We start from the raw sequence: 10,755 nt of genomic DNA on the forward strand, positions 1-10,755 counted from the left end.
CTCATCTCATCTAAGAAATGGTTAAAGTCGAAAAGCCGACCAGTGCTCAGCGGGCAATAGAAGTTTTCTAAAATTTTAGTTTTTACTTCAAAGTTTAAATTGTATCACTGGCAACAAATGTAATTAGTTATTTTCCTTAAGGATAGACTCACTTTGTTCATTTTCAAAATGATTGCCAAGGGCAAGGGAGATAGTATGGAAAGAGACCCTCATGCCTGAGGATCTGAGGCCCCAGGTTCCAATCCCCAGCACTACCAAAAGTCGGCAGAGCTCTTGGTGGGGGGTGGGGGGTAGTTAAATATCTAAGTCTAGATAATCACTGTCTGTCTGGTAATCACTCTTTGAAGTTAAAGTAATGCTCTGTGGTAAATATGGGTAGTTTAGCTCAAAACTAAAAAAAAAAAAAAAATTACACAGGGTTTTCCTTGAGATAATCATATGTAGCAGAAGAGTTTTTGCTTATTTCGGTTTATTTTTGCTTATTTCACACAGAAAGTTAAAACAAAGTATTCTCAAGGATCAAGACAGAACTAAATAAATGATGGTTATTGTTTCATAAAAGGAATCTCTAAGTAAAATTGCTGTTTTTGTTTTTTCTTACTGTGAAGAATGTAAGAATTACTAGTAGTTTGGTGCCAGTAAAACTTAATGACTATTCAAATGTCCACAGTTTTATCCCCACTGCCTTTGCACCACCAAGGAAAGTGCCAAAGCTGCAGAAAAGGCAAAAAGCTAGCTCTACGAAAATAGTTTTAACCTCATAGACCCCCTAAAAGATCGAGGAGACCACCACAGATTTGTACATTACAAACTGAGAATTATAACATTAGTGAAAGGCATGAATGCTAGGTTATGATCCCCAAATTCGCAGTAAATTCCCCAACATAGGAAATACACTAAACACCTGTATGAAAGGGGGCCAGACCCCATCATCCAGGGCTCTAATCAGGGAATCCTGGAGTTCCCACATAGATAGGATAGATCTAGACCTCTAACAGATCCCTCTCTCCACCATCACTGGTCACTTCCATCAGGAACAACATCATAAACCCTCTTGTGAGCCTCCACAGGACCTTGCCCTCAATGTCGAACAGTAACGGTAGGGACTACCCTACCCCACTCTCCACATGAAGGCTGGATCAACTTCCTCTGCCACTCAAGGAAGACTAGTTCTGAAATGAACGCAGCATAGAATGTTCCTAGCTGTGACCATAGAATGTGAGCTCAGGCTGACAGGGATGCAGAGGTTACACAGGCTCCTGTGCCAAATATGACTAGACATGGGCCCTCGGTGGTGGTGCAGAGAGAAACCTACAGCTCTACTTCACCACTTGTGAAACTTTCCCCCTCCCTGCAGGTAGTGACCAGGGGCCTGAACCTGGGTCCTCATCCACTGCAGTGTGCTTAACCAGATGCACCACTGACTGGCCCCACTCTTTATTATTTTCTTACCCATTATTAGCCTCTGTATTCATACTACCCATCTTACAGAACAAAAGTTTTAATCAAAAAGGAAAGTACCCACTCCAAGGTTACCCAAGTGTTGAATGTCTATATACAAATCAAAGTCTGTTTTACTCCCACAAGCACACACTCACTCTCTACACCATACATCAGTATGACTTTTGTATATGAAACTAGAGCTACAGAAGTCTTACAGAGTTTTGAAGTCAGTTGAGCAAGACCTTCATTTAGAAAAATTTATACTAAGGGGCCAAGCCTACATCTTTGTAAAACAACTGATGTATTGTTAAAAGAAACAAAGAATGACAGAAGCAAATGGAAGAACTACAAAACAATACTAGTTAGAACAATATGGTATGGTAGCAAAAGCAAGCATTGAGACAAATGGAACAAAATGGAAAGCTTAGAAATAATCCCATACGTATACAGATGCCTAATATATGACAAAAGGAACAATGCGTTTTTTTCTTTTTTCTTTTTTTAATCAGAGCACTGCTCAGCTCTGGCTTATGGTGGTGCAGGATTGAACCTGGGACTTAGGAGCCTCAGGTATGAGAGTCTCTTATGCTATCTACTCCCCCCCAGAACAATACTATTCAATGAAGAAAGGAAGGTCTCTTCAACAGATGGGTTGGCAAAAACTGGACAACCAAATGAAGAAAATGAAAGTAGGTCACTTAAGACCATACAACAAAATTAACTTAAAATGGACCTAGATATTAAACTAGAAACTATAAAATACATAGAAAACATTGGTAAAACACTTTAGGACATGAAGATCAAAATGTATTTGTAGACTCAACACTGAAGGAAACACTGAATCAAGATTAAATACATGAGATTACAATCAAGTTATATAAAAAGCTAGACATCAAAAGAAACAGGCAACACACTGATTGGAAGAAGGCATTTGAGTACCACACATCTGAGAAGCAATGGACACTAAACATCTATAAAGAAACCAGGGAGTCGGTCTGGGAAGTAGGGCAGTGGATAAAGCACTAGTTATCAACCATGAGGTCCTGAGTTCGATCCGCAGCAGCACATGTACCACAGTGATGTCTGGTTCTTTCTCTCCTCCTCTTTTCTCATGAATAAATAAATAAATTCTTAAAAAAAAAAAAATCAGGGAGTCGGGTGGTAGCACACGGCACGTGCCGCAAAGCGCAGGGATCGGAGCAAGGATCCCGATTCGAGCGCCCGGCTCCCCACCTGCAGGGGAGTCGCTTCACAGGTGGTGAAGCAGGTCTGTAGGTGTCTGTCTTTCTCTCCCCCTCTCTGTCTTCCCCTCCTCTCTCTATTTCTCTCTGTCCTATCCAACAACGACGACAACAATAATAATAACTACAACAATAAAACAACAAGGGCAACAAAAGGGAATAAATAAATAAATAAATAAGAAACCATACAGCTCAGCAAGCAGCCAAATAACCCAATAGAGAGGTGGGTAAAAGATATGAATAGATAGTTTTCTAAAGTTGATATGCATATGGCCTACACTCATGAAGAACAGCTCCACTTCACTTATCATTACAGAAATACAAATGAAAACCACACTGAGATTCCACTTCAGACCTGTAAGAATGGCCTCCATCAACAAAACAGGAAATGGTTAAGTGTTAACAAGGATGGGAAGGGAGGAACTCTTCTTACGCTGATGTGTAGAAAAAGCAAACTGGTGCAGCCCCTGTGGAAAATGCTATAACAGAGTGTCTTCAAATGAATGAAAACAGAAATTCCTTAAGACCAGCAATGCCAGGAGCTGGGCGGTGGCACAGCGGGTTAAGCTTAGATGGCATGAAGTGCAAAGACCGGTGTAAGGATTCCAGTTGAAAGCCCCTGGCTCCCCACCTGCGGGGGTGGGGGGGGTAATTTCACAGGCGGTGAAGCAGGTCTGCAGGTGTCTGTCTTTCCTCCTCTCTGTCTTCCCCTCCTCTCTCCATCTCTCTGTCCTATCCAACAATAATGATGGCAATAACAACAACCACAATAATGACAATAAACAACAAGGGCAACAAAAGGGGGGGAAATATAAAAAATAAATAATTTTTAAAAATTTTTAAAAAGACCAGCAATGCTACTCCTCAGCAAATCTCTAAAGGACATGGAGATACTAGTTCAAAGGGATGTAAGCACACCCCTATATTCATAGTTGCATTATTCACAATCCCCAAGCTGTGGAAACAACCTAAACACCTTTTTGGTAAATGACTGGAAAAAGAAGTTATGGGATATATGTACTCAGTGATGGGATCTATTCGACTTTCAGCAGAATTAAAAAACCATGATATCATATATGTAATATCCTTCAGGACAAAACAGATGGGACTAAAAGTGATTAAGCTTAGACAACTGCCAGATAATTTATCTCATACTGGAATACAGAGAACTGAAATACAAGAACTTGTAAAAAAAAAAAAAGAAAAGAAATAAAAAGGCGAGGAAGAAATAGTCAAACCTGTCTCTAAGATTTTGTGACGTGCCTATCGTTATGCTGGGTATGGTGTACAACTATAACACTGTCATCTTACAATCTTAAGTGTTTGAATGAAAATAAAATTAAAAATCAAAATATTCTATGGTCGAGGAAGATGGCTCATTAGTTCATATTATTAAACACTTCTCTCCATACTACCAGTCAATGCATCCACGAGTACTCTTTTAAAAAAAACACATTCAAAGCACCCAAGCGATATTATCCTCAAATAAAATAAACAAAATAAACAAGAAATCTGACACCCAGATAAGTAGCTAGCGTTACCCTGAAGACATGCTGTGCATAAAAGACAGTCCAGATCAGTTTGGACTGACCCTGAAGCCTGCATTCTTCAATCACACAGCCTGTGTATGACCTAGGAACTGGCTCCCAAGGTCAGCATAGAGAGCTTGCTGACGTCATATCCACTCTACCCAAGGTAAGCAGGATATAAATCATCTTTTATCTCTAAGACCAAGAGGTAAAAAAGCAAGCTGAAACAGGATTAAAAAAAAAAAAAATGATGTGCGGGTTAAGCCCACAGGACACAAAGCGCAAGAACCGGCATATGGATCCCGGTTCAAGTCCCGGCTCCCCACCTGCAGGGGAGTTGTTGCTTCACAGGCAGTCAAGCAGGTCTGCAGGTGTCTATCTTTCTCTCCCCCTCTCTGTCTTTCCCTCCTCTCTCCATTTCTCTCTGTCCTATCCAACAATGGCGATGTCAACAGCAGCAACAATAAAAACTACAACAAAAACAACAAGGGCAACAAAAGGGAAAATAATGAAAAAAATAAAATAAAATAAAAAAAGTTCCATCTCCAGTTTTGGTTTCTGTCTTAAGGGCTTACAAGATGCTGCTGAATGGCGAGGGGCAGGAAGAAATCACGGGGTTTGTTTTTTTTTTCAGCTCCACTGACCCTTAATGGAACTCAGTTAGCTATAAACATCTTTAAGTTGGACAGAAGAGTGGGGCTGCAATTTCAGTTTAACTTGATTTTTAAGGAGCCCCCCCCCCCCACACACACACACAGTGGACAGGAAGGTGACAAAATGGAAGGCTATGGAATACCACCTAAAAGGATGGGCAGTACAGGCTAGAGATGAGCCGTTATACTTGTCACAAAATACCACATGCTGGATTCCCTCTGTGGCAAAGGAAACAAAATAAAACAAAAAAACTACAGTGAAAATTTTACTGACTCCCACCAATGGGTCCTAACATGACCAAAGAAGAATCCCAATCTAATAAAAGTACATAGAGGTTGGGGGAAGACCCATGACTGAGGTCAGGCCCTTTGAAATGCACCATTTACACTATGGATTACACACACACACACACACACACACACACACACACACACACACACGTCTGAATTAATTTCATGGACCTCATTTCATTCAGATAATTGAGGTTTTCCCGTCCAGAATTTGTAAGTGAATACTTCAACATAATTAGGAAACAGTCCACTTAAAAACAACCACTACAAAAATCACCACTAACTCCCCCCCTTCTCTACACAGACTACTACTCATATACACTACTACCATTAAAAAGTATGAGTTTGGCCTTCACAGAAAATTTAATCCAAAAGTCCTTCTTAAAAAAGTAGCACACCAAATTCTACAAGAAAGTTATGGTCATTACCTTTTTAATACACAGTATTTGCATTACTTGTTAAAGATGTGGTAATTTCAGTGTCCAATACATGACTACTGTACTGAAACCAAATTAAAGGCTTCCACCACTAAAGAGTCTTGATGACTTGCCTCAAATACAATAACTGGAATTGTATGAAGTACAAAATCTAGGAGGGTCTATCTTTTTTTTATGAGCAGGCATTTAAGGACCTTCTAATGAGAATCTGCTCTTTAGTATGTAATTACTAATGAACCAACATGGGGGCCATTAAATTCACTTCTTTATTAAGCCATAAAACTTCTATACATAAGAAATAGACATATACTGATATTAATCAAACTCAAGAAAAACTGAAATATACAACACCTATTGATACCTGGTGAACACGTTATATCTTTTCTTAAATTCCTTGCCAGGTGATTGATGTTAACTTATTTTACAGAGACAGGCTTGGAATTTAAAACACACAGAACCTCTTTACTATTAACAGCGATGAAAAGTCTAAACTTCGTGTATGGCTTTGCAGTTTCTAGACGAATACCGATTTCCCATATTTGATGACTACTTTAATGTTGGGATACATTTCTACCTAATTAATATTTATCACTTGCTATGTACCAGTCACTACACTGAGTGCAGAGGATAGCACAAAGAGAAGCTCAGGTTCTGTTTCAACACTCAGGATCCAGACAGTCTAAAGGAAAAACAGGTAATGAACACATGACTCTATGGGGAAGGGCACCAGATACTTGGTCAAAGGAAAGTATAAACCTGAGAGAAGGCTAGGTCAGAATATCAAATAGTTAAAAATGACTACCTACCATAAGAATTGGATAAAAATCACTAAGTGGCTCAGCTGGGAAGATGAGAGAGGAATCTGACTCAGAAAGGATCCTGGCCATCCACCTATGAAGACTAAGTCCCAGCTGCATGCAGGCATATGGAAGATGACAAGAAACCGGAGATGGTCAAGTTTCAGAATTCTTTTTTTTTTTTTTTTCCTCCAGGGTTATTGCTGGGCTCAGCGCCTGCACCATGAATCCACCGCTCCTGGAGGCCATTTCTTCCCCCTTTTGTTGTAGCCTCGTTGTGGTCACTATTATTGCCATTGTTGATGTTGTTCAATGTTGGACAGGACAGAGAGAAATGCAGAGAGGAGGGGAAGACAGAGAGGGGGAGAGAAGGACAGACACCTGCAGACCTGCTTCACCGCCTGTGAAGGCCCCTGCAGGTGGGGAGCCAGGGACTCGAACCAGGATCCTTACGCCGTCCTTGCACTTTGCGCCACATGCGCTTAACCCACTGCGCCACCGCCCGACCCCAAGTTTCAGAATTCTTAAGCTGGCTTGCAACAAGATTCCAGCTTCCTAAGATATCTAGAATATAAGGGCTAGGGAGATAGCACAATGGTTATGCAAAGGGTCTTTCATGCCTGAGGTAACAAAAGTCTCTTGGGTTCAAACCCCAGCACTACCATTAAGCCAGAGCTGAGAAGTACTGATGGGGCGGGGAGCACACAAGAAACACATTAACTCTATAGATATTTAAAACACTTGCTGAACAACAGCTACAGAACTGCTTCTCCAGCTGGATTTACAAACAGACATTCAAAAATAGGGGGCTGGGCAGTAGCACAGGGAGTTAAGCGTATGGACTGGTGCAAGGATCAAATATCAAATATGTTTGAGGGACTCGATTATCACACCTTGAAGTGTAGGGGGAAAGGATTGGATATCTTTACTATTTCTTACTGTCTGATTCGATAGCATTATTCCACCTAAAGCTATAGGAAATATTCTGGTGGTTTCATAAACACTTTTAAAAAATATTTTATTTATTAATGAGAAAGGAGGAGAGAGAGAAAGAACCAGACATCATTCTGGTACATGTGCTACCAGGGATTGAACTCAGAACCTCGTGCTTGAGAGTCCAATCTTTACCCACTGTGCCACCTCCTGAACCACATCACAAACACTTCATTAAAGACTTTTATACCATATTCTTTAAATTCTTGGTAAGTAAAAGTGCTTCAAAACAAGAATTGCTGTCAGAGAATATGCCAAGGAGACACTGAAATACACCTCTGTGAGCAGAGCAATAGGCGTTCAGGTGCTCAGAGGACTAGAACTCCACATCCTGAGGACAAGAAATAGGTGGAAGGAACATATGTGGCAGTAGATAGGTCAGGTGGACTGCAGACTGGAATCGACATAAAATGAATGATGCGTGAAATTATTTGCTCTCTATAAATATCAACAACATGTTCCCCTTCTACTCTACTGAATAGCTGCTTTTAATAATAGCAACCGAAGGGGGAGGGAGAATGGATGTAGTCAAATACACCCCTGGAAAGACAGCTATTTCATGACTTTACATCACCACGTAAGAATCACTTTATGGAAAAAAGTCTTGTATTTGCTGAAACACTCTTTGCCAAGGCTATTCAAAGGGAAGAGTGTTGGTACTTTCCAAAAGAAATGTTTGAAAATTTTCAGCAAGTAACTTTTTAAAATAAACACATTGTTCTACTGAAGAAAACAGATAAGCCTACAATGACCGTGATTTTTTTTTTCTTTGAGCACATCCAACATGAAGTGTGACATATAAAGTACAGATGAAGATTGCTTTTTTTTTTTTTAAGTATCATTTCAGAGCAGCTTGCTAAGATCATCTAAATTTGTTAAAGGTGTATATGCGGGAAAAATATTCTCTTCAAGTGAAATCAAGGTACTAAAATCAGTAATAGGGTTATTTAATTTTTATATGTGAAAGTTCTCGCCAGCGGAGAATTTGTATTATTTTAGCTCAAATGAGGTATTCCATAAAAAAATTTTTAAAATAGGGATTCGGGTGGTAGCGCAGTGAGTTAAGCGCACGAGGTGCAAAGCTCAAGGACCTGCGTAAAGATCCCAGTTCGAGCCCCCGGCTCCCCACCTGCAGGCAGGTCCCTTCACAGGTGGTGAAGCAGGTCTGCAGGTGTCTGTCTTTCTCTCCCCCTCTGTGTCTTCCCCTCCTCTCTCCATTTCTCTCTGTCCTATCCAACACAACGACATGAATAACAACAACAATAATAACTACAACAATAAAACAAGAGCAACAAAAACTAAAGGGAATATTAAAAATAAAATAAAAATAAATAAAATAAAAATAAAAATAAAATGGTGTCCTTTGCCCATTACGTTAACGAAATTCTCAAAAGATTCTTACCCCAATTTTTCTCAAAATATTTGATACCTGCTATCTATTGGAAGTTGGCCAGACAAAGCAAGTAATCCAACACAAAATACAGAAATGAGTCATTACAAGTTTACAGTATCGTGATTCATGACTTCCAGGCACTCTACCACCTTCTTAAGTTTGGTGAAGCTTATCAGTACTTCTGCCATTTGGCCCCACTAAGAAAAGTGATGATGGAATATGGAATGTTCAATCCAACTTCTAGGTGTGCACAGGGCCTCTCCCTCCTATCAAGGATACATCCATCAAAACTCTAAAAGACTCCTGATATTCCAATCTTCTGGGGTTGTCACAGACTACCCGAATCAAGACTATGAATAAACATTCTCAAATTGAAAATAATTACTAAATTCCAGTTTGTTAACTGGAAAGAAGTTTCAATTGTTAGAAAGTATAGAGACGGGAGTCGGACTGTAGCACAGCGGGTTAAGCGCAGGTGGTGCAAAGCACAAGGACCGGCATAAGGATCCCGGTGCGAGGCCCCGGCTCCCCACCTGCAGGGGAGTCGCTTCACAGGCGGTGAAGCAGGTCTGCAGGTGTCTGTCTTTCTCTCCCCTCTCTCTCTGTCTTCCCCACCTCTCTCCATTTCTCTCTGTCCTCTCCAACAGTGACAACAACAATAAAACAACAAGGGCAACAAAGGGAATAAATAAAATATTTTTTAAAAAATTAAAAAAAAAGAAAGTATAGAGACGTCCTAACTAAAAATAATTTGTATCTGGTCACAAACTAGGGTATACACTCAAAACAGAAAGAGGAAAGAAAATGTAGTGCTTTGACTTTTTAACATGTATTCAGGGAAGTATGGCCATAGATGTAACTTGACTTTCTTAGAGACAACCACCATCAGAACAAATTATGGCATAGTTCTGTTTAACATAATTACTTTGGAGAGGTTTGACTTCAATGCTAAGCAAGTAAAATTGTTCTATTCAGTTCCTGGCAAATATCTGTTTAAAAAAAATTTTTTTTTCCTTGCATGGCCTGGGAGGTGGACAACCGATTAAGCCTCGGACTTTTCAAGTCTGATCTCTGAAATGTGCCAAAGTAGTGGTCTGGTTCTCCCCTCTCTCTCTCACACATACAAATTTAAAATAAATAAATAAACTTTCTTTGCTTCTCTCTGTAAAATAATGGTGCTGGATTGCATAGCTAATACCCCTTACGTGTAGAAAATTATTTATTTTTGTGTGGCCCATAAGATTAAAATGTTTCAAGGCTGGCAAGATAGCTCAACTGGAGAGTACAGCTGTTTGGCCAGGAGTACCTGTACTGCACTGGAGGAAACATCTGTGGTGTCTCTCCCTCTGTCTCTCTGGGGGGCGGGGGAGCAGGTATCAAGTGGAGGAGTAGCACCTTAATGTGAAACCCTGGTGAAGACAAAATAAAAATCTTACAATGCCAGGGCCAGGCGGTGGTGCATCTGGTTGAGCGCACACATCACAATGCACAAAGACCCAGGTTCACGCCCCTGGTCCCCCTCCCCCCACCTGCAGGGGGAAAGCTTCACGATGCTGCAGGTGTCTCCATCTCTCTCCTAATCTCCCCCTCCCTTCTCAATTTCTGTCTGTGCAATAATAAATGAATCAAAATATTCTAAAAAGAATATTGCTAAGAAAAAAAATATTGCTAAGAAAAAAATATATATTGCAATGCCAAAATGGAAGTAAAAGGCCATCTTCTCACAATGCTGTAATGCTGTAGCATTCAGTTTCCTACTCATCTCTGTAGGATAGTTGAGATTACCTATTCAGTGTGTTCAAGTTCCTCAGAGAAAGTTTCAGAAAGTATTAATCCTCGAGTCCTCCTCTAATCCTCGACTCAAACTGTTTCATCAGATGTAATATAACGTCCTAAGAAAAAGTGTTATCATAAAAGGGAGTGGGAACTGCGGAGAATCTATTCCACATCAGCCCCCGGTTGCTCTAATTAAAATTCA

General features: G+C 40.2%; 1 protein-coding gene across 11 annotated transcripts in view; it reads right to left on the reverse strand.

Moving 5' to 3' along the window:
- Positions 1-10,687, reverse strand: part of GTDC1 (glycosyltransferase like domain containing 1) — a 450,095-nt gene extending 439,408 nt beyond the window's left edge. For 7 of the 11 annotated variants that reach the window (XR_009545998.1, XR_009545999.1, XM_060178077.1 and 4 more), the window contains exon 1: positions 10,563-10,682. The gene's annotated coding sequence lies outside the window, so the exon portion shown is untranslated. Of the gene's footprint in view, positions 1-10,562 lie in introns of all 11 variants that reach the window. The other 4 variants (XM_060178081.1, XM_060178082.1, XM_060178080.1 and 1 more) reach the window with 3 other exon arrangements.
- Between the last annotated feature and the right edge of the window lie 68 nt (positions 10,688-10,755).

The sequence above is a fragment of the Erinaceus europaeus genome, chromosome 18, assembly GCF_950295315.1.
Source record: "Erinaceus europaeus chromosome 18, mEriEur2.1, whole genome shotgun sequence".
Lineage (NCBI taxonomy): Eukaryota > Metazoa > Chordata > Mammalia > Eulipotyphla > Erinaceidae > Erinaceus > Erinaceus europaeus.